The sequence below is a fragment of the Protopterus annectens genome, chromosome 3.part0 (assembly GCF_019279795.1).
Source record: "Protopterus annectens isolate FY-2018-M chromosome 3.part0, PAN1.0, whole genome shotgun sequence".
NCBI classification, from domain to species: Eukaryota; Metazoa; Chordata; order Ceratodontiformes; family Protopteridae; genus Protopterus; species Protopterus annectens.
Window position 1 is genome coordinate 1,522,636,107 of NC_056731.1, and position 27,069 is coordinate 1,522,663,175.

Genomic DNA, 27,069 nt, shown 5'->3' on the forward strand with positions numbered 1-27,069 from the left:
TATGTCTCGAAAAACTAGAATTCTCTCTATTCTGGTGTGTGTACCATATTTATAGTACTGTTGAGAAAAGAGTAGTGAGCTGGGATCTTTCATATTAAATGCATCATTCGTGTTAATGTCCGGATTAAGTGTTTTCACAGTGGAGGTCAACCTTAGTTTTCTCTCTGTTATTGGTGTATGTCAGAATCCTCCAATGTACAATTAAAATCCCCTTCAATAATTAGGATGCCTTTATAATTAAGTATAAAGTGTAAGCATTTCTTGGCAAGACTTTGTTTCATACCAGGAAACCAGTAGAGGTTTACTAAATTTCATATTTTCTTGCTAATCTTTATAAGTATGAGAGTAAGAAAACCATTGTGATCTTCATATTTATTTATTTGTGGGGTATCTGTATTTTCTTCCAAAGTATCATGACTCCCTTTCTCTTAGTTTTAAAAGAATATTTAGCAAGAACTGTAATGTTACCAGGGTTCTAAATTTCTTTTTCCATCTGTTTAATATGTGTTTCTTGTAGGAAGACCACTTGTAGCTTATTGATATTTAGATATTGTGTCAGATTTAATCTTTTCCTGGATTAATATTAATTAATATTTAAAGATAACAGTGATACATCCATCTGTATGATAAAATTATTGATTTTCCCCATCTTTTCCCTTCCCTTTAACAGGAAAAAAAAAACAATGAAACAGTAAGTTACCGAATGCATCTTATAATTATGGAGCATAGAGATTAATGATTCATGCAGAAAGAAAAAAATAAAAAAAATATAATGGTCGTGTTGTAAGTAATGCATATTAATTGCAGACATGGAATTGTCAAAATTCCTAGCTCAATAGATAAACAAAAAGCCTATCAGACTATTCAACATTAGCTAACCAGGCTATGACCTAATGTGATAAGAAAAATCTGTTAGAAATTTGCAGTAAATATTTTATCTGACAGAGACAGTGTTAGATTTTAATAAACATATAGATGAAAAAAAATACAAAAAGAAATACGTAATATCCAATAATATGAGCGTCAAAATAAAGAGCTGTATAAGTTATTGTATTATAATAATAATAATGAAGAAAATATGTATTTTATTTATTTGTTTACCGGGATAGTCCAACTGAGCTAGTGCCCTTTTTCAGCAGAGGCCTGGAGAGAAAAGCTCCACAGTACAATAAGCTATAAAACATAAGAAAGACCGAGGTAAAAATATAAAAAATAAGCAATGAGAAATTAGAAAAGATTGTAGTAAAATACAATAAAAATATATACAATAATGTAGTTCAGTAGATGTCCATTGGAGTACAAAAATGACAAATCTATAAAAGAGACATTTGTATGAAAATACTAGTTATAGAAAATGAAGTTAGTAACTATCCACAGTGGACAGCTGAGCATATGAGGGCATTTTCTTTTATATGCATTATATTGTGAAGACACTAGCTGTAAAGCAGCTGTAGATAGTATACAGCATGTTAACAAATGTAAGGAGGTTGGATAGTAGCAATTGGCTGTCATTGTCATTGTTATTATGCCGAGGTTAGCATTGGAAAGAAAAGAGGGAGGGGAAATATAGGAAGGTGAATGAGGAAAAAGTAGGATGTAGTGGGGGAGAGAGGGAAGGTTTCAGGTGGGGTGATTGCAGTGACAAATCCAGGTGCTATTCAGGCAGTTTTTTTAGAGTTTTCTTGAATTCGGTGATTTGGGTTATAATTCTGAGTGACCAGATGAACGTGTTCAAAGATAGGGCTGGAAAGTATCTGGAAAGATTTTTTCCAATAGATGTTTTAGGTTTGTGAATTTTTAAGCGACATTGGTCAGAGCGTCTAAGAGGTCTGGGGGGGTTATATAGGGAGACAAGAGAGGATATGTTAGGGCAGGAGGAGGACTTGTTTAAGGTAGAGAGGATGAAGAGTAGTTGATTAAACAAAAGTTGGTTCGGGAACTCTAGCCATCTGACTGTATGGAGTGCATGACAGTGATGTGATCTTAGAGGCTGATTAACTGCAAATCTTGCTACTTTGTTTATGTAGGTGGATTCAAGTTTGGAAAGTGAGGACTGTAAGTTAGTTAATGTTTGTGAGCTGTAGAATATGTTTGGAATAAGGTAGGCTTGGGCAAGTGTGATTCGGGAGTTGGGTGTGAGGAATCTTTTATTTCTGTACAGTAGGCTTATCTTTTGTATGTTTTCTTGATGCAGTGATGTACATGAAAGTTGAAGTGAAGTTGGTCTATGATTGCTCCAAGGAGCTTATTGTGAGTATCTGCTGTAATAGTAGTATTAAGGGAAGAGATGGTGAAAGAGGATTTGAGATGGTAGAGGGATTTAGGGAGGAAAATAAGTAGTTTAGTCTTGTTGTGATTCAGTACGAGTTGGTTGTCAGTATGTCATGTTTCAGTGAAGTTAGACGTTTGTCAGGTTCTACAGGTCGGAGAGGTTATCAGCAATGGAGATGATAGAGTCATCTGCATATTGCATGAAAGATGAGTGAGGAAAGGAGGTGTAGAGTTAGTTTAAAAGATGTTAAAGAGAATTGAGCCTTGTGGAACGCCCATTTTGATGGGGAGAAAGGGGGCTAGGGCAAAGAGCCATTTGACAGATTGCTGCCTGTCTGTGAGGTAGTTGTTAAACCAGGAGACAGTTGCTGGGGAGAAGTTGAGTTGAGAAAGTTTGGAGAGGAGGATGGAGTGAGAGACCATGTCAAAGGCCTTGGAGAGATCTAAGAAGAAGCAGGACACTAGTTTATTGTTGTCTCTGACAAGGGAGATAGCGTTAGTAAAGGAAATAAGTGCAGTAGTGGTGCTGTGGTGGGGGTGAAAACCATGCTGAGTAGGGGTGATTAGGTTTTCTTGAGTGATATAAGCCATGGTTTGTTTTGGACACAGTGCTCAAGAAATTTAGAGCCCAGAGAGTGTATGGCAATAGGTCATTAATTAGAGAGCTTTACAGAATTTCCACCTTTGTAGATGGGTATAGTATGGAATGTTTCCACAGAGTAGTGATAGGTGGATTCACTGATAGAGCAGTTTGGTAGGCTGGAGAACAGGGTATGCTGTGGAGGTGGCGGCAGCCTTTAGAAAGAGAGTTGGTAAGTTATCAGCAGATGGAAAACATGCTTTGAGTTTGAGAAGAAGCTTTTTAATGCATCTGGGTGGAATGAGTTTTTGTGAGAATGGGCAGTTTTTGCAGTAGGGGGTGGTGGGAGGTGGAGAGATGGGGAAAGGGGTTGGATGTGTTGATGCTGATGGTATCAAAGTATGAATTTGAAAATAGATGCAGTTTTTGGGGGTGTATTGTTTGGGCAGGGGTTGGGAGTTGAGGGATTAACTGGATGGAGAATTTGGTTAATGGTATTTTAGAATTTTTGGCGGTTTCTAGGTTCATTTGTAAGGGGTGTGTGGTAGAATTTCTTTTCCTCGCTGATTTTGTGTTTTTTTGGTTAGATAACAGAGTTCCCAGTATTTTTGGAAGTGTGTGATGGACTTTGACCTGGTCCAGAGGTTTCCAGGCAGAATCTCTGTTGTAGATAAGAGATTGGGTAAAATTTGTGAGCCAGGGAGAGTAGCATGATTTGACTCTCACTGTTCTGGGAGTGCAAAGGAGTTCACTGTATTTAGGAATATTGAGTTAAATTGAAGAACAGCATGATTAAGAGGGGACAAGCTAGGAAGGAAGGGCCAGTCTGTTGCTGGGAGACAATTGTTGATTGTGTTGGGTTGAAATTGGTTAGCTTTTGGCACTCTCTAAGTTTATGTGGTTTTGTGAGGTGGGGGGGAATCTTAGAACGTGTATAGAGGAGCGGTCACTGATTGAGTCTGGTAGGGATTCAGGGTGGTGATAGCGGTCTGGATTGGAGACCAGAATCTAGTCGAGGATTGAGTTGGTGTTTGTGGGTTTATGATGAAAGTGGAAGTGGAGATGAGTTGGGTGTAGCCATATAGGTGGAGGCTGGTAGTAGAGGAGTTGAAGATGAAGGGGAACCAGTTGATGTTAATATCACCTAGACTTATGGTTTCATTAGGTATGTTGTCAGACATCCAGTGAAGGATCTGCTGTAGTAAGGGTATGTTATCTCTGAGGGGGTATGTAGATGGCTACTAAAGTTATGGTTTTATGGTCATTAAGTTTGCAGTTAGCAATAGTGAGTTCAGGAGGAAGAAATGAGGGGGGAAGTATTGGTTAGGGTGTTGGAGTACATAATGGTAACTCCTCCAACTTTTTCATGTGTTCTGTCATGGCGTAGTATGTTGTAGCCTGGGGGAGAAATTTCTTTTCAGAGTTTTGTGGTTTAAGCCATGTTTCTGAGAAAGTAATTATGTCTGCTGAGTGTTGAGCTATCCAAGAGTGAAATTCAGTTGTCTTCTTGAGGATGCAGTGGATGTTGATAGAGTAAAAAAAAAAAAAAAAATGTGTTTAAGACTGTGATTTGGTGTCTGGAGGAGTGTTTGTGTAGTATTATTGAAAGTGGTTAAGTCCTTGTGTGGGCCAGGGATGGTGTGAATGTCCCCAGAGCATAGCAGAATGTTACGAGGATGGAGGAGAGAAGTTAATAGGCAGTAGGGTATGAGATATTTCTGTTTATTTTTAAGTTGTGGGGAGTTAGTTCAGTGCAGTTTAATTTTGGGGTGACTATTCAGAATTGGAGGAGAGCGTAGGGGTTATCGGAGAGTAGTGTCTGTCGGTGTTCATAGTTTGGTGAGAGGAGCTAGGGAAGTTGGGATCCAGGTATAGTTGAGTGTGATATAAGGTGAGGTTAGAAAGGAGAAGGAGGGATGAGAAGAGAGAGGAAGGAGCATGTTGGAGGGAGATGAGTAAAAAGTGGGGAGGGGGTGACAGGGTGGGTGAATGAGAGAATTTGAGTGAGTTTAGGAGGGATGGGAGAAATTTGTGTGGGAGGGTGGAGGTGTAGTATGTGCTGAGGGAGGGGTTAGGAAATTAGAGCTAGGGTCTGATTGGGCGATTTGTACAGGAAGGTAGAGTTTGGAGGGGTGGGCTGCAGGTGGTTAGCAATAGAGGGAATTGATGCAGGAGTGGGTGGGAATGGGATTAGGGTTGTGGAGTGAAGTGAGCCCGAGTGTAGCAGGATGGCCCCTGTCTGGTAATATGCAGAAAAGAAGAACAATGAATCCAGGTAAGTGTGTGGAAAGTAGTAGTGAGGACTGATCAAGCTAATAGTATCTGTTGTAGTCTGAGGAAAAAGATCTTAAATATGTTCTCAAGGGTGGCAGTAAAAGTAGCAAGGGATATTGGAAGCTAAAGTACTACAGAATGTTTATATTTCAGTTAGTGGCTGTAAAAGGTGTATAAAGAAATAATGTCTGTTGTAGACTGTTGCAGGCTGGAGTCGGGTTCCTATTAGAACGGCGAAAATGCATTTTGTCGAATGCATTTTCGTCTACACATATAGAGCGAACAGGAAAAATAGATGTTCAGCGAATGCTTTCTCTGGGAAAGAAGTCACTTGACCGCTTTGTTGCTTTGCCGTGTTCTGCAGTGTAGTGTGATCCCTTGTCCAGTATAGCTCCCAAGCGTGAATGTGCAACAGTTACTGACCTTAGGGTTAGGGTATGGGTTAAGGTAAGTGCATATGTTTTAAAATGTTTACTGTTTTTTTTTTTCCGTTAGATGTATGGTTGGGTTATGTGCATATGTGTATTTAGTTGTTTACTGTTTTTTGGGGGAGAAGGTATAGTTAGGGTTAGGGTATGTGTTTGGAAGTGTTTTATGTTTTTTTTTTGGTTGGAACAGTGATTTCTTTCCCTAGGAAAGAAATCGCTGTTCTGTGGTTTCGACATTTTCAGCTTTCGCTGAAAATGTGTCTATGAAACGTCATTCGATGTTTCAGCATAGACCCGCTGGAGTCTAGGAAAGAAACTAGGTGAGTGCGAATTAAGGAGTAGGGGGGAGGTGCAAGGGAGAAGGATCAGAGTCCATGATTGGAGAGGGGAGTAGAGGAAAACAAAAGGAGGATGTAGAATTATTAGGCAGACCATGAGTAGAGTCAGTCGCCTGGGCAAAAATGTCTCAAAGGGTTAAGGGTCCTTAGCTGAGGAAGAAAAGGGAGAGGGCTACAGCACTGAATGATGGTGTACGGGGAGCCATTACAATATAGCTAACTAAAAAGGTTGCTACTATCTACTGGGTGTATGTACATTAGGTTGAGAGAATGTCCTTGAGCAAAATCTGGGCACTAGAAACCAGTGAAGTCCAGATCCAGTGTGCAACACTTGTGGCACTGGCAGATCAGCAGCTTAGAAGAAGGTTGAGAAGAAGGACATAGCACATTCTGTTCAGGGTGGTGCGCCCTGTCTCCATGAGTGGCGACCATGCATCACCAGGAAAACACCGGTAGTAACCAATAGTGGAGTGCAGGAGTAACTTTTTAACATCCTTCTCCCATTTTCACTCCTCCCCCTCCCTCCCCTGAACCAAAAAGTAAATACCACGTGATGACAGTAAACTAAATAGCTTTAAGGATAAAATTTAATGATCTGAAGTAGTTAACTTCATTTTATCTACAACCTGTTGGTATTCGGATCCATATCAGATCCGAGCCGACAACTTTTCAAGCATCTGCTCCGAGCTCCAAGCTCCTCCCCCGTACCCATCACCATCTCCTACGTTTCCTCAGATCTTGTTTGCCGCTTTGTGCATCAGCTTCGTGATCTCTGTAGCTTCAAGTGTTGGATTATTAGTAAGTGACTTTTTGATCATCTTTTTCTCCAGATAGTGATTATGTGTGGTCGTTAGTTCCCTTTCCTCCCCCAATCACTGATCTTCGGTTTTATATATATATATATATATATATATATGTGTGTGTGTATATAAAACCTTAGGTGTGCGTGTCTAGAGTGTCAGTCTTAAGTAGGTTGGCTGTGTGTTCATAGTATGGCTGATCAGCCAAAACCCACTTTCAAGAAATGCACAGTGTGTGGCCATAAGCTTTCACCGGCCGATGGTCACACTCTGTGTGTTGTTTGCCTGGGTGTTCCCCATCTATCTGTTCCATGCAGCTTGTGCACTGGATTTAACCATGGGGCCTCGAAAGAAAGGAAGGCCAAACTGGTTGCGAAAGGCCTTCTACCTGTTTCCTCTCTGGACTTATCGGCCTCGGCTCCTCCAGCAGTTGCTCAACCTCCCCCTCAGGCTGGGACTCACCCTCCCACTAGACCTGGTGAAGGGGAGGCCAAAGGAAAAGATAGGAAAAACAAGGACAAGAGGGGGATAGGCCCCGTAAGTGGTCTCCAGAGGGGGAGCCCTTCCCTAGCCCACCTTCTTAACTGTCTTAGACCTACATCTCCTCGGCTCCACTCCCGGGAGCCGACTGAGCTCTTGGATCCAAGGCCTTCATCTAGGTCATCGCAATGACCAGCCAGATTCAAGTCAGTTGCCTCCTCATGCTCGACTCAGAGTTTGTCGGAATTGGATATAGACAGGATGATGAGATTTATTCGGACCCAAATCCAGATGCATGTCTTGCCAGGCCCCTCTCCCTCTGGAGGGGGGACCTCCATGCCCTTCTTTCATCCGATTTCTCCTTCCCTGATCTGGCCTGCAGTTTCAGGGTTTATGGATCTGAGGATCCTCGGAGCTGAGGGTTCAGCGCCGATGGTTCCTCCATCCTCCACTCTGGCGATCATCTTGAGTTCCTAGGATCAAACCAGTTCGGATCCTAGCAACTCTCGGGGCCAAGGACGGGGAGTCAGATCTGAGGGAATGGAGATGTCTTTGCCTCCGACATTGTCAGATTTGAGCCATTCCGTCGGCTACTCCTGCCTCGGCCCCGATCCTCCCGGCAGACTCCGGGAGAGATTCCTCATTGTTGGGTGCTAAGGAGGTATGCTGTCCATTGGCGTTTGACGTGGTGGAGAGGGTACTCTCCCAAGGATCGAGACCCCAGCCTATTTCCTTGGATTCCACCCAGACTCCCCTGGATTCGGTTAAGACTCCCTTCAGCTTGTCCCAGGGACAGCCCGTGCTAAAGAACCCCCAGGCGGTTCCCCTGGAGGAACCCCCCCATAGATCACGAGCCCTGTTCAGAGTCCCACTGAAGAGGGTCCCCCCGTAAGCACACATGTAAAAAGAGACACCTGGACTCCCCTGAGTCCTTGACAGCAGACACTGATTTAGATAAAGGAGAAGGTTCCCCCAGGTCACCTCCTGTGGATGTCTCCTTTGGCGACATCATGGAGATCCTCCACCAGAGTGGAGGTTGGTCAGCCCCAAAACATTCTATGGATGAGTCAGTGTTCCTGGATGCTTTTGGCACAGGCCCATCTTACGTCCTGGGTGTCCTCTCCTGCAGATCCCTTAGTGGATCTTATCACCACGCGGGCATGGAAGGAGCTTGACACCATAGAGCCGATACCAAAATGCCCAGACAGGATTCTCTCTCCACCCTCAGACAGGCAGGCCTGGTACAAAGGATCCCCGGTGGATGCTATGGTGGTTGCAGCAGCCACCAAGAGGGAACTCGCACAGGAGAGTTAATCTGTCCACCCTCCGGACAAGGAGTCCAGGGCGGTAGATCGATTTGGGAAGCGTGTGTTTTCTTCAGCGACATTTTACATCAGAATGCTGAACTATTTGGCACACATTATACGACTGCAGCGTGACCTAGTCACTGAGTTTGCTGAGTCGCCCCCAGAGTCTTTGTCGCCAGAGGACAAGCATTTGTTCTCTGTGAAAATGTCGACTCTAAAGTCAGTATCGAACACGTCTATGCATCTCCTTTCCCATGCTTTGGAAGGAGCAGCTAGGGCTGGTGTGGCTATGAGGCGACACGCTTGGCTCAGACTGTATCAATTCGCGGACCCCTTCAAGGTGTCTTTCACAAATGTTCCCTTCGATGGTTCTTCCCTTTTTGGGAAGACAGTACGTGACACTCTGGTCCAGAGAGAAAAGTATGGGAAGGCTTTGTGTGCCATCGGAATCTGCTTCTCTAGCCTTCAAAGATTCTTTTCTAGGACTCAAGACAGGGCAAAAGAAGGTGTGGTTCTGAAAATCACAGTTTTCCTGGAATTCTCAGGACAACTTATCCCGTAGAGGCAGAGGGACAGGACAGACCACCGCCCCAGAGGCAGAGGGGGGCCGAGGAACTTTGGGTCTAGGGAGACCTTCTTGGACAGGCCCACACAGCAGCCCTGAGGGGTTGCCTGACTGTCTTACTCTGGAGACAGTCGGGGGACAATTATCATTGCACCCAACTGCTTGGGAGTCCATAACTGCAGATCGTTGGGTGCTTCAAATAATATCCAGAGGCTACACCATCCCATTTGTTACCCCTCCAGTCAAACCAAAGTGCCTCCCAGATGTCCCACCCGCTCAAAGGGAGGCGGCAGCACTAGAGATTTCCAAGCTGCTTCACAAACGAGCCATCGAACCGGTTCCACCAAATCAGTCTGGATCAGGTGTTTACTCCTTATACATTTTTTTTTGTGACACAATGTGAATGGTTTTACTTGCATAGTTTCTACATCACTTTTTTCCTGATTGAAAGCTGGGAAGCTGAATCTTCTTCAGCTTACTGGTTAGTTTTTGTTTTCTAAACATCATCTCCTCTACCTCTTGCTGTGTTACCACGTATGTCTTCGATCCACTAAGAAAAAATATGCTGAAATCTGTTGGATATAATAAGATTAATCATAGTCCAGCATGGCAATATCCTCTAATTGTTGCTGTAAGTTTTTACCTCTTGTGCAGTAAATAGTCATATCTGATGATGTCCTTTTCATTCCTACTCACTTATGAGTTATAGATCTGACCCTCGGATATGATTCGGCTGTATTTTTCAGACTTGGATCCGAATTTTGAGCTCCTTCCTTTACCCGTAATGCTCTCTACCATACCCTACTCCTCAGATCTCATTTGCTGCCGTTGCGACAAGACTTGGTTCTCCAGAATCTCGACCTACAGCAAAAGTTGTGGGTGTTTTGTCTGTTTTTTTCTATTACTTGCTATAATTTAAAAATTAGGTACTTATCCTTTACCTCTTCCTCTAAGTATTTCTAGTTTTCTCAGGCATCAGGGTTGATTTTATTCTCTCTCCAACTCCGTTCTGTGCTTTTCTTGTGACCTTTGGCACTTTCTATTCTGTTTAGTTACAGCATTTTATACTGCTTTATAATTATTAAAAAATTAAGTTTTTCTTTGTTATCTTTTGACCTTTTGGTTTAGTGTGTGTGCGATTAGCTCACCAGTTAGAGCAGACACTCCTTCTATCTCACTAGAATGTCAGAAAAACCTACTGGATTCAAAAGACACACTTCTTATGGGCGTAGAATCCCAAATCCGGATGTCCACAAGAAGTGCATCTACTGCCTGGGACCGGAATGTCCCAGTGCAACATTTGTGTCTCTTTCAGCCCTTGCACCTTTCCTGACCAGTGCAGTAATCTTGTCTTAAAAGGGTTACTTCCAGCTTCATCTCCTTCATCTCAGGTTCAAAGCCCCTCCAAAGCACACTGCTGCAAGGAAACCAAACAGCGAACCCTCTCCATGTTCCTAAGGGTGTCTTTGGAGAATTCAGAGAAACATCAGTAAACTTCGGATCCGACTCCTTTAGATCCAAAGAGTGTCACCTTCCACTCAGATCCATTGGCTCTTTCTGATCTGATGGAGGTCATCTCAGTGAGTGGTTCTCCTCCTCCATTGACTCCAAGGTCTGATCCCAGGCCCTTGGATCCAACAGTCAGGAGTAGATCTCCTAGCTTCGTTCTAAAGCCTTTCTTACCTGTCTTGCCCTCCAAATTGCTTCAAACTCTGGCTAGTCATTCCAGGCCTACTTCTTCAGCTTCTTCTAGATCCTCTAGGAACTTGACAAAGGCCAGTATGGGCATAATGGTGCGAAAGTTCCTCAGGGTTCTGATCCAGATGGGGTCTTGCCAGCTCCATCCCCTCTTGGATCTGTAAGTACTCCTGCTCAGCCTATACAGTCTCCTTCTCCAATCCAATCCATGGTTTCAGAGCCCCAGGATCCTAGTTACCTGAGAGAGTCTGCATCCGATCCAAGGAAGCCCCTTTCCTCAACTCTGGCGATGTCTCTGTCTAGCTCTGCTCTGATGCAGTCAGGTCAAAGTGGGTCTCAGACCCGAGAGGTTGGCACTGGGTGCTGTGGGTTGGATTTGGCATAGACACTGGTGGATCTGTCCCTGCCTCTTGGTGCCTCAGCTCTCAACAGCTTGGGTCCGATTCTCTCTGGAGGGCTCAGATCTGCAGTAGGCCTCGACCATTCGTCCTTTGCTGCCTTGGCTCCAGAGAGGTTGGGAGGGGTTTCCCTTGGTCCATCAGCCTTTCAAGTAGTGGAAAGGGCCTTCTTGTTGCATAAAGATCAGTCCTCTCATATCTCAGATCCTACCCCTTGCCTTGCATTGGATCTGAGCGCTGACCCCATCATTCCTGCTGCTTCAGGTCAGCCTAACCTTGGAAGCCTCCACACTCCTTCCCCAAGGGGTTTTCCATTCTTCAGATACCTTTTTCGAACACCCCAAGGAGGAGGTACCTTGAAAGAAGACATGCAAGAGAGGAGGCACATAGACTCCCCAATGGAGTCCTTCAATGAAGTCACTGATTTCGATGATGGAGCGGAATCCCCTCAATCACCATCTGATGACATCGCATTGGAGACATCCTGGAAATTCTGAAACAAAAAGGTGGTTGTTCTTGCCAACCTCCTCCTCCTCCAATGTTGGTGTTTTCGGATGCTTTTGGATCAGGCCCATCTATGTCTTGTGTTGGGTGAACCCCCACCCCCCCACGCCGGATGAACTAATTGACCTAGTTTCCCTCTGAGCCTGGAAGTAACCAGACACCATCGACCCCATCCCCAAGCATCCAGTTACATTTCTTGTCCTCCCAGCCGACAGAGTACATTGGAGCAAAGGTGTCCTGATCGATGCCATTGTTGTGTTGGCAGCCACTAAGAAGGAGCTAGCCAAGTAGAACTCCTCTGTCCATCCACTGAACAGGGGTCTAGGGTGATGGACAGATTTGGAAAGTGCATCTATGCCTTAGCTACTTTCATGGTGAAATTAAATTATTTGGCACACTTCGCCCTCCTGCAAAGAGATTTGATCAAGGAACTTTCAAACTCTCTTCCTAAGACCATGTTGATTGAGGACCTTAAAAAGATTTCTCCCCAGTTGACCACTCTATCATCTGTTGCTAATTCTTTGAGGTTGATCTCTTGTACAGCAGAAGGTATCTCTCGAGCAGCTGCTGGTTCAGGCATAACTGTAAGGGGACATGCCTGGATTAGGCTATGTGACTTTGCAGAACCCATTAAGGCATTCTTTGTTAATGCGCCCTTCGATGGCTTCTCTCTGTTTTGGACCATCAGTGAAAGATGCACTTACCCAGAGCAAACAGGAAGGAAAGACCCTGTCTGCTATGGGAATTCAATTTTCTACCCCCTCAGAGGACCTTTTCTAGAAACTTGTGAGGAAGGAAGAAAACTTGGTTCTGGAAATCTTGGGATTTTTCCTCACCCATGCAGGGACACTGTCATCCAGGGGCAGAGGAGATTTCAATGGTAGATGCCATCTCAGAGGCAGAGGGGGTCTGCATAACCAGGGCTTCAGAGATTCTCTGTCTGACAGACCCTGTCAGCGCTTCTGAAGCGCTGCCCGACTGTCCATCCTGGAGGTGGTTGGAGGTCATGATGTTCTTCATCTCACATTGCTGCAGTCATAACCTGTGGGTAATCCGCTGTCCTCGGTCGGCCCGAATACCAAAGTGTTAGGCTGGCATCGGTCATGATCGCTCAGATCTGACGTCAGTACGCTGTGGTACTAAAGCGCATGACCGACATCATATCCTCAGTCTTTCTTGCCGCATGGTCCGAAGCAGAAGCAGCGTTTGCAAGTGCCATTCGGCGTCCTGAAATTTTCGTATTCTGAGTTTCAGACCGAAAACCGAGTTGGGTTAAGTACCCCGTTGGGGAATATTTTTGTCTTTTCTTGCCTCAGTTAATTCCGGATGTCAGAAAAAGTGAATAATTGTATTTCTTGTGGGAAATAGATACCTCGTAGGGATTACCACTCTCTCTGTATTCCTTGCTTGGGGCCTGAGCACGACGTAGTCGGGTGTCGCTTTTGTGCTAGGTTTAATAAGCGCACCATTAAACGTAGGTTAGATTGCGCTAGGCTTGTCTTCGGTAAGCGGTGTAATTACAATATGCCGTCGGATCCTCCGACTACCGCTAAGAAGCGCAAGGAAAAATCGTTAAAGTCCAAGCAGGATGAGTCGTCCATTCCGGACGCCGGTTCTTTAGAAACTACGGTGGAATCTGTGGATCCAGCCGAGGTTTCGGCTGAGTCTCAGGGGGAGCCTTTAATATTGCAAGATGTGGCCTCTCAGGAGTCGGGTCAGGCTGAGGGGGCCTCTCAGGTTACTGTACTCCCTTCTTTGCATAAGTTGGTTAGGCCTTCCCCTTCTGTCTCTAAGGTACCTTCCAAGGTCAGGCCTGGTTTGTCTTCCTCTGGTGTCAGTCCTAGTTCTGCAGGTTCTGTACCTAAAAAACACATGCTTAAAATGGCAGAAGATTTGATTAGCTTAATCAGGGGTTCTATGCCCCCTCCAGATAAGAGGCCTAGGGTTGAGCCAGAGGTGGAAAGTTTGGAACATGCTTCAGATTACTCAGAGTCTTGACTGAAGACATTCAGGATTTTCCTCCTTATTCTGATTCAGACGCAGAGGATTCTAGTCCTTCTGCTTCTCCTCCAGAGGATTTTTCTTTTTCAGAAACCCTGCATTCTATGAGGGAGCATTTTAAATGGGAAGGTCAGGATTTTTCAGATTCCCAAAAGAGGCTTAGGGAATTTTTGTTTTTACCACAACATAGGCCCTTGGCTATACCTCCTGTTTTGGATGTTGTTCAGGATGTTTTCTCTGAGGCTTCCCTTAATCCAGACTCTTTGCCTCCTGCACCGGTTAAACCAGATAGCTATTACAGAGTACCAGAGGCTCATAAATATTTGTATAAGAGCCCTAGGGCTGACCCAGAAACTATTAGCCAGGGACCTAAGGGTGTCAGGGCTTCTGTTGTAAAGAATCCCGTTCCTGTGGATAAAGATTCTAGAGCTTTGGATAGGTGGGGTAAAAAAGTGTATACCTCTTCCACTCTAGCAATGAGGGCTTTGAATTGCCAGTTTCATATGCTGAAGTACCAGAATTTCCTCCTTACTCAGTTAAAATCTAAGGTAGATGCTTTGGCAGACGGCATAGAGTGTAAGGAATTACAGGATTTGGTGCATGCCTCTGATCAGGTGGGTAAGCATTCTTTGCAGTGTGGTTTTGATGCTTTACAGGCTTCTTCCAGGGTGGCTGCCACTGGATCAGTTATTCGTAGGCACGCCTGGCTTAAGGATCAGAACTTGTCAGAGCATGTTAAAGCTCGAATTTTAGATGCTCCCCTTCAGTCTGAAGTTTTGTTTGGTACTCCTGTGGAATCAGTCTTGAAGAAAATGGAAGACAAAGCTAAGTCTATGCAGACTGTTAAGGATTTTTTGCAGGTGCAGCCCCCTAAGTTTAGCAGAAATTGGCCTACTAAGGGATGGGCTTACCCTTCTTCTGATTTACAGTCTAGGGGCAGATCTAGACATGGTAGGGGCAGAGCTCAGGGTACTTTCAGGCCTAGGACGTGGAGTTCCCCTGCACAATCTCCAAGTGAGGGCAGGGGCCAGTCCTTTCGTAAGCAGACCCAATGACCTGCATCTTCAGCTGCCAGATCCTTCCTGTCTGGCAGCTCCTCTAGGAGGAAAGTTGGCACTTTTCAGACAAAATTGGTTTTTAGTCACCCAGGACAAATGGGTGTTGGACATTATAGACCGAGGCTACAAGTTTTATTTCCACACATTGCCTCCTTTCAAAGGCATGCCAGACGTTCCTCCTCAGCAAAGGGTGGAGGCTCACAAACAGATTTCTTTACTTCTTCAAATGGGAGCTATACAGCAGGTCCCTCTGTCAGAAGTGGGCCTAGGATTTTATTCTCGCCTGTTTCTTGTACCAAAGAAAGGAAACACTTGGAGGCCAATTTTGGATTTGTCTATCCTCAACACATACCTGGACATTCCAAAATTCAAAATGTTGACCTTGCAACAACTTCTGCCTCTGTTAGGCAAAGATCACTGGATGGTAACTCTGGATCTCAAAGAGGCTTATCTTCATATTCCTATCAGGCCCAGTTGCAGGAGATTCCTGCGTTTTCGGGCTGGGACTTTACATTATCAATTCTCTGCATTGCCCTTTGGCTTATCTACTGCGCCCAGGGTGTTCACAAAGGTTCTGGCTCCGGTGATAGCCTTCTTAAGGTTAAGAGGAATACAAATTTATCCTTATTTGGACGATTGCCTGATTCTTGCTCAAGACAAAGACAAGCTACTTCACCATCTACGGTATGTTATGGCAGTGTTAAGGTGCCTAGGGTATTCTGTGAACGAAACAAAGTCCAGTCTAGTACCCTCTCAGGAGATGTGCTTTCTGGGTGTGAGACTGAATACAGCCTCTCAGATGGCATTTTGACCCCGGACAAGCAAAGAAATCTTACGCTTTACTTCCAACAATTGTCTCTACGGTCCAGGCTGACTGCAAGGACAGTCCTTCAAGCCTTGGGGTTCATGGCATCTTGTATTCTGGTGCTTCCCAATGCCAAACTGCATATGAGGAAGCTACAATGGTATCTCAAAAGTGTATGGACTCAGCACTGCCACGATTTGGACACTGTCATTCAGATAATACCTTGCATTCAAAAGGAATTTTTGTGGTGGGCTCAGGAATGTCACCTAAACAAGGGACTCTCTGTGACCCGACCAGAGGCAAGTCAGATCTTAACGACAGATGCCTCAGACAAGGCTTGGGGAGCACACCTCAATGGAAAATGGGTTCAAGACATGTGGCCTGCCAGACTTCAACATTTGCATATCAACTTGAAGGAGATGTTAGCGGTCCAATTTGCATTGATGGCTTTCAAGGATCTACTTCACCCAGGACAAGTGTTGATTCAAACAGACAACACAACTGTCATGTGGTACATCAACAAGCAAGGGGAACCCATTCGTACCCTCTTTGCAGGCAAGCTATGATTTTGTGGGAGACTGCTCTCAGTTTGCACCTCACTCTTCAGGCAAGGTTTCTGCCAGGAGCACAGAACTCCTTAGCGGATGTTTTGAGCAGACAGATGGTGGATCCCCACGAGTGGAAGTTGGATCCTCATGTATTTCGACAGTTGACAGTGATTTGGGGGACTCCAGACATAGATCTGTTCGCTTCTCCACTAAATTTCCAGTTGCCAAAGTTTTGCACCAAGATGTTTCATCCAAAAGCTTGGAAAGTGGATGCTCTATCATTCAGTTGGAACAATCTTCACGTCTATGCCTTTCCTCCTCTGCCTCTCCTTCCCAAGGTGCTCTTGAAGGTCAGACAGGACAAGCCCTCCATGATCCTTATAGCTCAAGATTGGCCACGGCAGCACTGGTACCCTCTACTGAGGAGTTTAGTATGGGAGCCTCCTTGGCCTTTGCCAGCAACTCCACACCTTTTGTCCCAGGCAGGCAATCATTTCCTCAATGTCAGGATACAGTCCCTGCATCTGACGGCCTGGCATATTCTGTTCTAAAACCTGGAGGGTCGCAGCTTCCTCAACAAGTTTTGAATGTCATTTTGGAGGCCAGAAGGCCTAGTACAAGGAAAGTTTATGCTGATAAATGGAGGAGATTTTTTATTTGGAGCAAAGCAAAGAGCTTTGATGTTTCAGGGCCTAATTTGAGTGTTTCACTTCAGTATCTTACAGAATTATTAGACAAGGGTTTGTCTTTCTCCTCTGTAAAAGTTCATGCTGCAGCCATTTCTGCTCATTATGACTGTGACCCACCATTATTCTCTCATCCTTTGTTTAAGCAATTTCTTAGAGGGGCAAAGAACATAAGACCCCCACGTAGAGCTCCTACTCCTTCCTGGGATCTCAATTTTGTGTTGGAGAAACTCACTTTACCTCCTTTTGAACCTGCAGCTACATCTGAGTTGAAGTTTTTGTCTTGGAAGACTGCTTTTTTGTTGGCCATTACGTCTGCTAGAAGGGTATCTGAATTACAGGCTCTAATGGCAGTTGAACCCTTCCTGATTTTTCATAAGGATAGGGTATCCCTGCGTACTAACCCTACTTTTATGCCTAAAGTGGTTTCAAATGTGGCCTTGAACCAATCTATTCATTTGCCTACATTTTATGCTGATCCCCAAAATAAAGGGGAGAAAATTTTGCACTCTTTGGATATTCACAGGCAGTTGCGTTATTATTTGAGCAGAACTAAAGGGTTCAGACAGTCTCAACAGTTGTTTGTTTCTTTTGCTTTGGGTTCTCAGGGGAAACCTGTTTCGAAACAAACTATTTCTAAGTGGATTGGACTTTTGCTATTCTCATCATGGTAAAGAAATTCCGGCTGGAATCAGACCTCATTCCACTAGGGCTACTGCCACCTCTACTGCTTTTTTAAGGGGTGTAGCTACTAAAGATATTTTGGAGGCAGCTACTTGGAGTTCAGTGCACACTTTTTCTAAACATTATCATCTCCCTCTTTATTCCAAATCTAGGGCTGGGTTTGCCACTGCAGTTTTACAGGGCATGTTAGCAGCTCCCAATGCTTTATGATTTTGCCAACCTCCCTTTTCCTTTGCTTTGGGATTCTACCCACAGGTTATGACTGCAGCAATGTGAGATGAAGAACATAGTACAGTTTTGTACCTACCATAAATGTAGATGTTCGAAGATCCACATTGCTGCAGTCTAATTTACCCTCCCTCCTTCCCCTCTGTAGTTTGGAGTGGTTGTGTGGTTTGGGTTGTAGATATTGTTTATGCATCGATGTTTGGAGGTTTTCTGTTTTTGGTTATGGCCTTTCTTTTTGGGGCCTTCTGACATCTGGGGCAAGAAAGACTGAGGATATGACGTCGGTCATGCGCTTTAGTACCACTGCGTACTGACGTCAGATCTGAGCGACCATGACCGACGCCAGCCTAACACTTTGGTATTCGGGCCGACCGAGGACAGCGGACTACCCACAGGTTATGACTGCAGCAATGTGGATCTTCGAACATCTACATTTATGGTAGGTACAAAACTGTACTTTTCCCTGCACCTAGACTCCTGAACAAACATTACAAGCAGCTCTTGGGTGCTAAACATATCAAGAGGCTATTACATTCCCTTTTCCCTTCCATCTCCAGGACCCATGGGGAAACTCCCTGATGTTCCACTCAGCCAGAGGAGAGGGTATACAGGTCAAGAAATGTGAAGGCTGCTACTAAAGAGAGTCATCCAGGAGGTCCTGACCACACAATTAGGATTTGGAACTTATTTTTGTTTTTTTTGGTGCCAAAGAAAACAGGTGACCTAAGACCAATTCTGGATCTCAGCAATCTGAATCTCTATATAAAGAAGTCAAAGTTCTGAATTGGTTACGGTTAAGTCCATCCTGCCTATTCTGCACAAGGACAATTGGATGTGCTTTATAGATCTCTAGGATGCATACTATCACATCACAATAGGCAGGCTCTCCAGGAAACCTGCCCTTTCAGCTGGGAGCCAGCCACTTCCAATTCTTCACAGCCCCCCAGGTGTTCTCCAAATGTATAGGTTCATAGGTATGTAGTAGGCTAATGGCCCTGGAGCTTTTACAAGCCTAGTCCTTAGAATTACCCTGGCATCGTGCTACCTGACCTTAGTTCCCAGTGACTCTGTCAAGCAGAGCCACTGGAGTGATCCCTGGGGTGAATTTTCTATTTCCCATCCACTCATCAAGATTTCTCTTGAAGGCCAGTTAGGTGCTTTGCTTGACATGTATGGGAAGTGTATTCCATAACATGGGCAGTCTCTGGAGCGTGTGGTGTGGAGGGATTGGGATTTCATTAGATGTAGCATTTCTAACAGAGCTGGGTCAGACATGACTTAATAAATCAAGCAGAGATCACCTCTAAGTAGGCAATATGAAACAGAATAGTTAAGGGTTTTTTCAAGTCTGTCCATATAGGACAAATGTTTAAGGCCTAGGATCCTCTTTGTGAGGTACTTTTGTGGCCTCTCCAGTTGTTGCAGGTGTTTAGTGAGGTACATGCCAAATGGGGCATTGTACTCCATGATTGTCCTAACGAGGAAGAGTAGAGGGAGACAATGACCTCTCTCTTCCTGGATGCAAAATCCTTAGTAATGAGATGTGCTACATAGAAGGACTTTCTGACCACAGTGGCAATGTGGTGGTCAAAAGAGAGGTTGCTGTCAACCTGTGTTCCCAGATCTCTTATAACGTCTTCTGTGTACAGCGGACTACCATCAGTGTGGTAATTCATGTGAACTAGGTTTTTCCCAAAGGGGATGACTATACATTTTTTGGCATTGAGCTTAAGGCCATGGTTCTGACACCAGTTGTTTGTCTCAGTGAGGCCTTTCTGTAGGATGTCAACATCACTTGGGGAGTTTATAATAGTATGGCAGTTGTAGCAGCTCACCTGAGACTCTGAGGATTCCAGATGTTTTTCTGTCTTGGCAATTGGCTCCTCACTGCCCCAACAAGGCATCAACTTTTACAAGCCAGAGATTATTTGCTTCAGATATCCAACTCCCTAGGCATCACAACAAATCTTGCAAAATCCAAGCTAACTCCTATACAAAATCTAGAATTCATCGGAACTCAACTGAATATGATGAATCAAGTGGCTTTACTACCTTTTCACCGCATCACATCTCTTAGAAGTCAGGTGTGGAACTTAACTATCTCATCCATCCCCGCAAGCAAAACTAGTGTCGCATGCTGTTGGATCAGTGTTAGCTACCAGTACTCCAGTAAGATTCATCATGCAAATTCTCCAATGAACTTTGGTGGTCCAGTAGTCTTTTCTTTACCAGCCTCTGTCTGTCCCTCTCAGACTTACTCTGATTTGCAAATGTCATATTCAGTGGTGGTTACAGTAAGACCATCTGTTTTTGGGCATGTAGTTCTCTCCGCCTCCTCCCAATTTGGGTGGGGGGGGGGTGTTACAAGGGAAGGATGGTCCAAGGCATGCTACCCTGCCCAAGTTGCATATAAATGTCCTCGAGATGAGAGCAGTCCTTCCAATGTTGCAGGCCTTTCAGGACTTTCTACCTCTGGGGACTATTGCTGTCAATACGGACAACATGGCAGTAGTCTGGTACATCAGAAAACAAAGGTGAACTCATTCCAACCCATTGTGCAAAGTGACCATAAGGGTGTGGCAATGGGCGATTTCTTCAGACTGCTTTCTAACTGCAACAGACATAGTGGGGAAAACCAACACGCTGGCAGACAGACTCAGCAGGTCCATTCTGATTCCTCATGAGTTGTCACTCACTCAGTCAGTAGCGAACATGATATTCAGTCATTGGAGCCAGCCTTGCTGTGACCTATTTGTCTCGCCCCTCAACAAGTGCAGCAGGTACTTTGCTCTCATTCCCCCTCTGGGGAGTCATCAAGGGATGCTCTGATTCACGATTGGCCCCTGGGTCTCTGTTACACCTACCCCCCTCTCTTCTTCATCCCCAAGTTTCTGCAGAAAGCAAGCAGGCTGAAGACCTCAGTCATCCTCATTGTCCCCTTCTGGCCTTGACAGGTATGGTTCCCCTTCCTTTGGTCTTATATAAAATATCCTTCATGGATACTGCAGCCCAGTCAGGACCTCCTCTCTCATTTGACAAAGTTTCATCATCCCAATATCCATACCCTCAAGTTTTCAGCATGGTTTCTCCAGTTCCATTGAAAGTACATCGGTCCATGATTGCTCTCCCTTTTTGTGACATCATCTTGACCTCTCAGAAGCCTTCCACTAAGAAAGTCTACAAGACCAAATGGAAAAGATTCACTGCATGGGCCTCTGAAGCGAACATTGATCCCTTTTCAACACCTACTTCTGCCATCCTCCTTTTCCTCAGTACTCTTTTTCAAGAAGGGGTTAGCTTCTATTATTAAACTTCAGTTAGCAGCAATATCCCATTTCCACTCTGGAAATGAATACATTTCTCTGTCAACTTCCCGATTATGTAAAGCATTTATGAAGGGAATCCTCCTCCTTAGACCTCTGATAAAAGTCCCCTCTGCTCCATGGGACCTCACAGTGGTTCTTCAGAGGTTAACTCGGAAACATTTTGAACTGGCAAACAATTGTGATAAGGTCTTTCTCATGGCTATCACTTAAGCAAAAAGAATTTCTGACCTCCAGGCCTTATCAGCTAGACCTCCTTACATTGTTTTCTAGAAGGATAGGGTTTCTGTATTCACAAACCCTTCCTTTATGCCTAAAGTGGCCACGTAAACTAACATTAATCAAGCTATTCAATTGCCAGTCTTTTTTCCATACTTTACCAGTAAAGGAGAATATATGCTACACCTTTTGTACATTCACAGACAATTGCATTTTTATCTTCACAGAACAAAGCAGTACAGCAAGTCTGACCAGCTATTTGTGTCCTCCTCACGTTGGTCAAGCAGTTTCCAATGTTACCCTGGCTAAATGGATTACTGACTGCATTTCATTGATTTAATCCCAAAAGGGTTTGGAATTGCCTAACCCTCCCTGTGCTCATCAGATCTATGGCTACTTCATCCACCTTTTCCTGTAGAAAGTTAACTGATGATATTTGCGCTGCAGTCACATGGTCAAAGAGTCATACCTTTATTATCCATTATAAGTTGGACATTGTCTCCAGAAACAGGGCTTCCTTTGGCTCAACAATGCTCCTGCATATCCTTCCTTGAGGGCCTCCCCAGAATCACATACCTGGGTACTCTGACCCATCACTGAGGAAGAATGAAAAGGACAACAAGATTTTAAAATTATATACTTACCATAACTTACCATCTGTGTTGTCCATTTTTATTCTTCCTCACCTTCCCTCCCAGCCATCCCCTAGCCTTTTCACTCCTAGAAGAATGTTTGGAAGACTTTAGAACACATGTGTTCTAGGTTTGAGCCTCAGTCATCCTCCTGCCTATCCTGTCTTTATTATCCAGTAGGCAATAAGGCAGCAAACTCAATCTGAGGAGTAGGAGATGTTTTGTAGCATTATGGGTAGAGGGAGGAGCTTGAGATTTGGATCCGAGTCAGAAAAATGCAGCCAAATTAGATCCAAGGATTGGATTTGTAACCCATCAGTGAGGAAGAATGAAAATGGACAACACAGACGCCAAGTTATGGTAAGTACATAACTTTTAATTTTCTTAAAAGGTAGATGTCACCAACTTTAGTGCCTTTCCCTTCTGCTACAATTTACTCTTGAGCATGTCATTTTGCTAATATGTTTGTGTATTTATTAGAATATGTCTCAGTTGTTTCCCAGTGGCAAGCAAGACTTGGGGGCATAGACACTGTGTGTTTTCACTTAGTAGCTCTTGATGCTAGGCACCAGTCTATTTACTTATTTATGACGTTGTAAAACTGGTTCATTCGGCTTCCCTCAATTTCTTTGCGAATGTGGAGAACCTCTAATTCTTTCTGTGTACTCTGTTTTCAACTTCTATTGTTTTTTGAAAACGGTTCCTTCTAATAGCTGACTTATTTTGAAGATTTCTGAATGCATTTGGTTTATTTTTAGTTCTATTTTGGTAGAAGCTTACTACTGCACCAGGAGTAAAAACTGATCTGCTTCCTGCTACTTATCAACCAGATATTTTACCTCTTCTTTGTTCATTGACTTTTCCTTAGGTTTTCCTTTTGTAGTCTTTTCTGATATCTGTGCATTGTACTCACTGTTCAATAGCCAAGTTAATGCAAAATCAGTAGTTTCAATTAGCTTTTTTTGCTGAAATCTTTTAAGTTTTTACACTGAAAGCAGTTTAATTAACTTGTTCTTCATTCAGCATTGCCATCTCAAGTCTGTAGTTGTTTGCAGTTTTTTCTGGAGTGTGGTTAGATTCTTGTGTTAGCTGTGGAAAAAGATTCAGGTTTTAGAAAGTGTGATTGATGTTTGTTGCTGTAAAACTCTGCCAGAGTTAAACTGTGTGACTGAGTGCTTCCTGTGGAGTCTATATCACATCAGCAGAAGTGAAAAACATCAAATGCTTTTTCATTGATCTGTATTTGTCAAACTCTGAATCTGTCAAACGATCGTTTCCGCCAAATGTTTCCCATGGTAAGTAACCAGTGGGCCGTCATCGGGGATTTGCCCTTTTCCTACTGTAGTGCGATCTTTGAATTGGAATATTTAGTTGGGGGGGGGTGCAGCCCCCCTCCAGGGTGGGTTTTACATTTTGCACTTTTTGATGCAGTGGGTAGGTTGGCCCACTGGTTACTTACTGTGATAAAAACTTTGCAGAAGCCATCATTCTGTGGATTCAGAGTTTGACGAACAGGGATTGATGAAGACGAGTTCAATGTTTTGCACTTTCGATGATGTGATATATAGACCCCTTCCTATGTGCACACTGAATGTGACTTGTAAGATGTTTGATGAGTACATTTTAATAGACCAAAAGAATAAGCTTATACTTAAGGAGTTGATACCTAGAGAGGGTGCCTCTGATCAGCTCATCTCCAGAATTGAGTTCCCCTAGTGAATCTTAGAAGACCAAGTCAAAGGGTAAGGTTTCCAAAAAGTGTGTCTGTTTTAAGAGATGTTTTCCCTCCTTCCAAGACTTCTTGCATGGAAGAAAGGGAATATTCAGTATGGAAATGTGTTTCAATTTGGCTTTGCAAGTCACGTTACTTTATAAATCATCTACTGTGGCTGTTTTAGGAAGAGTAAGTATCTCTCTCTGAACTTGATCTTGCAAAATAATTGGCTAAACTCACTTCTGTTATGCCTGTACATTCTATTTTCCCTCACAGACTTGTTTCTTTTAATATAGATTACAAGAAGAAGATGTGAGCCATGCTTCAGGCAAATTGGATTTTGGCCTCATCCTGTCCTTTCTTGTTTAGGGCCCGATAGATTGTCATTCTCCTTTCATCAATTCCAGCCTCCTCATTGGCCCCTGTCCCAAAGCCTGGTGTCCTGATGCCACCTAGCATCCTTCTCGCAATTATACAAACATGATTTACGTCTAACTTGTCTGTGCTTCTGTTGATGCTTCCCTGACTTTAGTGTCAGTGGCCTAATTGTCATGCCAGACGTTTTCACCTTTCAAGTCTTTGGCATCATTGTTCATGTTGGCACTGGATAGTGGAGAATCAATGAGACACTATGTCTTTGCTTCTGTGATGCCATAGTCAATGAAGATTAGTGCTAGATTCTTAAAGCAGGATGTTCTGAACCAAGTATCAAGACCAGTGGTGGGCTCAGTGTCAGCCTCTGTTTCAATGTCTGTTTTTCCATGGAACCAGTTCTGGCGTTTATATGAGCTTCTCACCATTTTACCAGGGTGGAGGCCCCAAAGACCATTGGCAAATGAATAGAATGGTAGTTGAGCCAGATTATTTCTTGCCTCTTCCTCCTCTGATAAATCCTTAACAAGAAGGCAGGGCAAGAGTTCATGAAAGCAGAGAGAAAAATTGAGACAGATACCAGTGAAGAATGGGAGGTCAAGTCTTCGGTTTTGTGCCCTGACAATCCCATCTTCGGGGAAGCCTTAAAAGTGGTACAGGCAAAACGAGCCTGGTCACCCCCTCACACACACACACACACACACACACACACACACACACACACACACACCTCAACATTTGATTAGTCCTGCAAGAACTCCGGGATCAAGGGAAGTCATCGTCCCCCTGTACTCATCACTCATCAGACCAATGATTGAGTACAATGCCCCATTCGGAATGTATCTGACACGACACCTGCAGCAACTGGAAAGGCCCCAAAAGTTCCTCACCAAAAGGATAAAGGGTCTCAAAAATATGTCCTATGCTGCCCGACTGAAGGAACTTCAGCTCTATTCAGTCGCTTACCGTCTGCTCAGAGGTGACCTGTGCCTGACATACAAGGCCATGTCCAACCCAGAATTGATGAACATGCTTCACCTCAAAAATCTAGATCCCTCAGAACTACAAGGGCGGGAGACTTAAACCTTGACACAGTTATTAATAGGACGTGCTGGAGGGACAGATTCATCACACAGAGACTCCCTATGCTGTGGAACAAAATCCCGGTACATGTGAGGCAGAGCACCTCGCTGGCTTTGTTCAAGAGAAATCTTGACCAATGGATGGGAGATCGCAGATATACCCCAGGGATTATCTCAGTGTCACTGCTTGACAGAGGCACAGCAAAATAATGGGCATAGTATCCTCCAAACTAAAGGGGTGGCGAAAGCCACAAAACTCTGGGCTAGGCTTATAAATGCCCTTGGGCAGATAGCCTAGTATGAACCTATGAACTGTTAACCTCACTCAGTTTGCCTTCCTTGATGGTACCTCTTATGTATGGTTGACAGCCATTGTTGCACAAGAAGCATGGAAGAAACCAAATGTTGTAGCATCCATGCTTAGAAAGACAGAAGTTCCTTTGGCCTCCTAAGGACGTAAAAGATTTAATATAGAATTCTTTGTTAGATTCTGTAGTTATTGCAGTGTCCCTGAAAAAATGTTTCTATCCCAAAGAGTCCTGCAGCCCACCCTGCCAAGAAGGGGTAAAGGGCTGCGAACCATTTTGGAAGTGGGTCTCTGCATCCTACATTTTACACTGAGGGAGCATAGCCACCAGGCAACCTTTTTTAGAGTCCAGCCTATTATTCATGATAAAATGTCTCAGATTTTGTAAAGAATGTTAGCGTAATGTTAGCTTAAGAAGCCACCTTCTAATCTGGCATCTACTGTCCTCCACCACTAACAGCCTCACCTTGTTCATTTACAGCACATTTGATTGTGCTACAAGGATAAACGGGCATCAAGATTACTGTATGCTATCGTACCTGTCTTTCCCTCACTGACTTTGTTTAAATATTCTGAGTCATTTACCTTAGCACCATATTTTACAGTTCTGACTTATTGGATCATTGGTTAAGGAAAAGCTGGAGAAAAGTAAAAATGAGGGGAAACCCTTGACAGCTGGTGTCATTAAATGTGCCTTTCTATCACCCCATTACAAAGAAGTAAATAAAGAGATCATCACGTGTTTCAGGTGCAGCCAGCAACATTAACAGCGGGTGAAGAACCAACATGGTTATGGTAGAGTTTCCTTAAATTACCCCAAAATCAGGAGTTTTGAGCCCTCATTTTGGAATGCAGTAGCAAACTTCATGAGGCCTTGTCTGTCTGTCCACTCTGGAAGTAGTTGAGGACTGTGTCCCTCCATCTGCCAACATGGAAGGCCATCACACATGGCGGATGGATTTTTGACATTATATCTGAAGATTGCTTCATTTTCTTTATTTCTCTTCCCCGTATGCACCGTCTTCCCCTTCCTGACATACCACTTTGTCAAAACAGGATAGCACTTAGTGGTGGTGTCAACCCTTGTAGTAAAAGAAAGCTGACTAGGAAGTCCCAACCAGAACAGAGGGGGCCTTGATATTACTACAGATTCTTTTAACGGCAAAAAAGACTAAGGACCTCAGGTTCATTCTAAGCTTGAGCAGCCTGAATCAGTTTATAGTGAAGCAAAAAATCCTCATAGTACAGTATAGACAGATGTTCCTTGCTTATTGAGGCAATTTGATGTGACTTTTGGACCAAGGCACCTATTTTCATGTAAGGATCGACAAAATGATGAGATTCCTGCTCTTCCACATGAGTCAGCTGTTACTGATTCTTGTCTCTTGTTTAAACTTTGCTGTGTCCTGGATATTCATGAAGTGGTTGGCTACAGTTGCAGTGAACCATAAGTTACAAGAATTCTAGGTATTTTCCTACTTAGAAGACTGTCTACTGGCTGTTAATACCTGGTAGGGCATCACTTCAGCAATTTCTTTCTCTTGGAGATCGCTGTAAACCTAAGAAAATCTCACATGCAGACTTTTTTAGTTTGTTAGTAGACACCCTTCTTTGCATGGCTAGTCTCACCTAGACAAAGTTCCTTCAATTATTTGGATAGTATCCAGAATGTGTCTTTCAAGAACACTGTTGGCTACCATGTGCTTATGAACTTTGCAACTCCTGTCAACCACAATTTTTCTGGCACCATTAATAAGGTACCACATG

The 27,069-nt window shown here is 43.9% G+C and overlaps 1 protein-coding gene across 1 annotated transcript in view; it reads left to right on the top strand.

The window, feature by feature from the left end:
* Window positions 1–27,069, top strand: part of SMCHD1 (structural maintenance of chromosomes flexible hinge domain containing 1) — a 3,546,415-nt gene that overhangs the window by 1,509,967 nt on the left and 2,009,379 nt on the right. The window lies entirely within an intron of this gene.